Raw genomic sequence first — 6224 nt, 5'->3', positions numbered from 1 at the left:
TCTTAGTTTCCATTTTTCATTCATGTGGGGGATTGTTAGAATTGAATGAAAAATATTGAATAGAAGTCTCTTCATTTGTTGTAACTCAAGTCCTTCCATGTTTTTAACTCCTTTATCAATGAATGGTTTAACTCCTTGATTAATGAGCTAGCTTTTCCTCCATTTGTATAAATAGGAGTCTCTCTAGGTTGGAAAATCACAAGTGAAATGCAAGATTCTTCCTCTAAGCATCAATCTTCTTTTTCTCACTTTCAAGTTCTTCCTTGTGCTTATAATTTCTTTGTGAGATAGAGTATATCACAGCTAGTTTGTAGGCAGTTAACGTAGTGCAGCGTGAACCGACAACCGATTGTATCATGAGAATCGAACACCGATCAAAATCTCTTGCACTCCGATGAGGCGGCGAATTCGATTTAAGGAAACTGTGAATACATAGGCCTTCGGTTTGATTTGATTCTCTAATATTTACCTACAAAAATATCAAGAAAAAGACCAATTTTCTGCAAAAATATGCTTGCAACAGTGGAATAGGCAATCTATTTTGTTTCAAACACACTACCATCACTGCCATTTTTCAGTCAAATCAATGCTAACACATTGGACAAAATAAAAGATAGGAACAGAGACCAACCATTGTCGGGGACCTCAACGCTCTTGGTCGAAAAGTTTCTTATGGCTGATTTTATTTGTGTCCAGCCATAAGATTATAGGCAGCCACCACAATTGCCAAGAAATGCAGCTTCTTCGAACTGGTGATTGGTCATGAAGACTCCTTCTTTCAAAATTTTTTTTCCAGCAACTAAAGAATTTTTCTTTTTATCTTTTCCATGAGTTTGAATTTGGATTGCCTTATTCTTTGGTTTGAATTTGGATTATAAGTCGTCCTCTCCACCTTGTTTTCTAGTAGCCACTTTGTATTTCTCATTTGATGTTTTCGAGTTTGGATTTTTTCCAAAAATGAGTGAATATGGCTGAACAAGGGAGGGAAATAGAGCCTTTTCTGGGAGTCAACCTTAGGTGGATATTTGTTGAATATATCCCCATTTTTCTCTTCCTCTTCGGCTGCTGACTTCTTCCATTTGGTGTCGGTTTCTTTTTTCAACCGTAGTTGTCATTTTTTTTAGAAATATTCAGATTTCAGTACCTACAATTTTGGCCGAAAATAACCATTTTCATGGCGGGTTTTTCAACCCTTTTTCCAGTGGTCATTTCTTCTTCATTTCTAGTTGATTTTGCTTCATCTTTTGTTGGCTATTTCTGTTGTCTTTGGTAGAATAAATTGGCCTAAAAAATCCTTCTACATGCTAGAAAATATTTTTCTATACACCTTCATTGTTCGGTCGCTATCTTAGCTGTCTTTGTGAAAAGAACTGCTGGAAATTTTTCAATTTTCGGTAACCTTTTTGTACGTGGTAAAAAATGGTTAACGTATCGATTTTCACAAATGGAGCCAATCTGTTGACGCTCCAAAATGGCACCAAAAGATGTTCGGCCTCATCCCCTTCAAACCTGCACACGTTCAATTAAGAGGCGAAGGCCGTCGATTGAGAAAAATTTCCGACGATCGTTTGCACTCCGATGGTAAAGTCAACGGCAGGACATATATATATATATATATATATATACACACACACACACACACACAAAAATGGGAGATTTGGCTAGAGAGTTAAGACATACCCTGATTGTGTGAATTAAATCCATATAAAGAGAGAAGTGGTAGTAAAATGAGCCAATCGGGTTGCGTAATATGGGACTAACTCCAAGCCCAATAAGAAAGGTGATTATATAAGCATAATAATGGGCACCTCGACAAAAGCTTCGATTGGCCTTTTTAGAGCCTCGGCTTTGGGATTTTACTCGGCTGCCACTTGGGCCTCTGATGTCCAATACTAATGGGCCTTGTCCGGGTCTAATAAGATGACCCAATTTGAAGTGATAATTTATAGGCATAACATTCGTGATGAAGAACGAGAAGATGCCTATGAAGAACTTTGGGAATAGTAGTAGTGGATCATTCGAAATATGCCTCTGAAGAAGAAGGAGAAAGATCTGAAAATAGAATTTTGGGATGTGAGTTTTGATTGAAGGGGGAAAAGCAATTGAAGGGTAAATTTTTGCGATTAAATAGACATATATAAAATTAAGTAAAAAATATATTATTTTAAATTCATCCAGCAATATTTATTTTAATTAAATTCTTTTTGACCTTTTCATAAAACTCTAAAGGTGTGTTTGATTGCAAATATTCTTCATGGAAAATATGTTTTTCCACCCAAATTCCTACTTTGGTATTATTTGATTAACATTTTTTTCATGGAAAATATTTTCATACTTTTGGTCACGTGATCATATTTTCCTCAAAATGATGCGTTCGATTACAAGCATGAAATTTGCATGAAAATTATTAATTAAATGTGTTTGACTGATTTAATTTTCAATTTATAAAATATTATACTTTTCCGTTTTTTATTGGTGGATAAATGAGAGAGTGTGGATAGATGAGAGAAAGAAAAAGAGTGCAAATTTTCTAGAAAATAAAATCTTACTCTCTCTAAAGAACATATTTTCTTTGATTTTGAGGAAAATATGGTCACGTAACCAAAAGTGAGAAAATATTTTTCATGAAAAAAAGACAATCAAACAGCACAAAAGTAGAAATTTGTGTAAAAAAAAATACATTTTTCATAGAAAATATTGACAATCAAACACACCATAATATTCATAAAATGTTAACTTCAATTAAAGTTAAAACAACAATGAAAGAGACACCATTAAAACAAATATGTATAGACATAGAAATATATTAAAAGGAATTTGAAAAAGTAAGGATTACCTTTTTATCGTGAGTTTCATGAATCTAGTATGTTAACGATTCTTGATTTGTGTTTGATATTTGATAATGTGCCTTCTAAATTCTAGTAATATCAATACGAAATTTCATTTCGAATTATTTGAATTTTCTATTGTAATTATCTTTTCTTTTCTTGATTTTCTTGAATTGAAAATATTGATTGTTATTTTTCTGTTAGGATTATCAAATCAAGATTTGAGTTTTTTGTTGGGATTATCTTTTATCCCTTGATTTTCTTAAATTTAAGACAATGGTGGCTAATCTATTGGTATTATCAAAACAAGTAAAGCAATTTGACAGAGTATATTGATGGCAATGATTAAAAATATAAAAGAATTATGATAGGATAGAATATAAAAATGATTATATATATATATATATATAAGCCTGCTTGACTCGTCCGACAAAAGGGGCAAATTGATTGACGAGTTGATCCCACATTTAATGAAGCGAGTCAACTTACATGATGGGCTAAATTAAGAATGAGGTGATAGGGCTCGACTTGATCCAATCAACATTGATAAGCACATTTTATGCGCTTATTTGGACTTCTATATATTTTGCGATTATCTATGTAATTTGTGTAAATTATGTTATTTGTATGAAAGTTCGAACTTGGATAGAATTTGTATAAAAATAGGTTATCTATGATTTGAAAAAATTGAAGATTAATCAAATTGGAAGAGATTAATTGGAAATATTAATAGAGTATTGGGTAAAAATTCATAAATTTCAAGAGTTAAATTCGACAATTGAAAAGTTTGGGGACTAAATTCAAACTTTCGAAACTTGTCTATGCTCAACTATAATGATTTTAGAATGAAGAAGCTTAATTACAAATATTAGAAGATGAAGGGGTAAAATTATATGAGAAAAGGAACTCAATTTAAAAAGGGATTTGTTTTCTTTTTACTCAAATTCTTTGATGGAAATTAAGTTGAACACGTATGTTGACTAAATCTTGTTCTATAAATTCATATCTTAGTCCAACAATTAAAGAAAGCTTGTAGAATTTCATTAGACATATATTCAAGTTGAGATTTGAGGGATATATTGTACATATATTTAGGGATAATTGCAGCAACGGTCCTAAATCTTTAAAAAAATTAGCACTTGGGATCCAAATGGATGATTTTTGTTAGTTTGACTATTAGTTGGCCCAATAAATTTGACTTTGACCAATTTTAAAATGAGTATAATAATAACTTTGAATTAAAAATAAAAACAAAAAGCAAAAAATCAAAAAATATTCACTATTCATCTTCTCTCTCCTAACCCCCACCATAATAACCCTACCATCCCCCACCTCGATTAATTCTAAACCCAACCCTCCTCACCACTGAATATGCAATGAAGGTACAGGACAACAGTACCCTTGTTTTTCATTCATGTTGACAAGAAGAAAATAAAGGATGCAGTCAGGAGAGCCACCAATCGAAGATAGATGTCTCATGGAGGAGATGACACTCGGCACTAGTGGCGTTGGAAACCAACGACCCCACACTCCCAGTAATGACATGTAAAATCTTGATTTTCATGAACACTTGCTTTATATACAGAAAACAACCTTTGACCATTTCCACCTTGATTCAAATAGTGGTGCTTCCCCTGTGCAAGTTCATGGCGACGACACTGCCCACAAAGCAGTACATGGTGTATGGACGGTAGAGCTTCAACCTCAACTCGAGGCCTTTCAATGTTAAAGAGCATGTGATTATCACTGTGATGGCAAATTGGGGGTTGGGTTTGGAATTAATCAAGGTGGGGAATGTTAGGATTATTAAGGTGGGCGATGGTGGATGGTAAGAATAGGTGTGGGAAGGAGCAGATCATAGTTATTAGACTCGACCTGATTGTCGACTCAAAAAAATCATTGAGCTTTTGGGTTAATAGTTCAACCGGTGGGTCATTGTTATATTGTAATTTTAATTAACTTAAATTTTTCAAACAAAATACTGATCATGTATATATGTATATGTATATGTGTGTGTGTGTGTGTGTATATATATATATATATATATCCCTTTCATTTTTTACCGCGGAACGTGCATATGCCATAATGGTTAGGGAAGTGATATTGCTTTCTTGAACCAAGGTTTGAATCCTTGCCATGCCAAATTGAAGATAAAATTTTGCACTACACTTTGGGAACAATCGTTTCACGTTTGAATCAATCTCAGTTTCCCCTTAAACCCGTCTGAACCGGATGGTCATTGAACGGTCTAACCGGTTCTTGACTGGATCACTTGTTGGCTTGAGCAATTAGTGTAACTGGACCGAACCACTAGCCAGTTCATCGGTTCTCGGTCCAAACCGACTGATCGGGTCCAGTTTTAATAACTATGGAGTAGATGAATAGTGACTAAGTTTTGATTATTTGTTTTTTATTTTTAATTCAAAGTTACCATTTTACCTATCTGGTCAAAGTCAAATTTATTGGGTTAACTAACAGTTAACCTAATAAAAATCATTCATTTGGATTTCAGGTGCTAATTTTTGAAAGGTTTGGGACTGTGGGTGGCACAAAGTGAAGGTCACAGTAAAATTTGTGAAAATCGAAAGATTTGAGACCGCTGCTACAATTATCCCTATATTTTACAAGCCCAAAGGAGGGAAAATAAAAAAATCAATCAAGAAACTAGGGTTTCAAGATTTTATAAGAAGAATGAGGAATTTTGGTGCAAATTTTTCATCTTTTCCCCATTTTTCCTTTAAATCCTATTTTTATCAATCAAGAAATCAATCAATCATGATTTATTCTTCTCCTATGATGCGTAATTAATTATTTAATTAGGATGAATGATTATAACCTACTTTTGAACCTTATTTTTATTTAAAAAGTTTTAAACCTCCAATTAATGTTGTGAATTTTTTACTTTTATTCTTAATGTTTGAATTAATTGTCCACTAATCTATTGATTTTGTGAGCGATAATTACGTCGAGGGGTGAATTATTTATCTAGACCACATAATAAAAATTAGGAACTAGTATAAAAGTATAGAGATAAATTTTCTAGTTAATGCTATCGTTACATGAATTCTTAGCAATCTAATGTGTTTAACTAAGGTGTATCTAAATTCACATAAAGATATGAAATTGACTTAAATAAGTAGAGTCAATTTAAACTCGATATAGATAAATTGAATACGAAAGAATTTGACCAGATAAACGTAATCGATTATAATAAAAATTTGTAATTGAAATTAAGGGAATAGTTATGGTGAAGTCACGAATCCTGACACCTAAACCGTCATTAAAAATTCAACTTTTATTATTTTGATATATTAAAAATAGAAAATCACAAAATGAAAATAAACACTATCTATTTGTCTTTAATCAAATTGAAGTTACAAATAATTTAACCAATGG

The sequence above is a fragment of the Olea europaea genome, unplaced genomic scaffold, assembly GCF_002742605.1.
Source record: "Olea europaea var. sylvestris unplaced genomic scaffold, O_europaea_v1 scaffold1107, whole genome shotgun sequence".
Taxonomy (NCBI): domain Eukaryota; kingdom Viridiplantae; phylum Streptophyta; class Magnoliopsida; order Lamiales; family Oleaceae; genus Olea; species Olea europaea.
Note: the sequence above shows the minus strand (reverse complement) of the source record.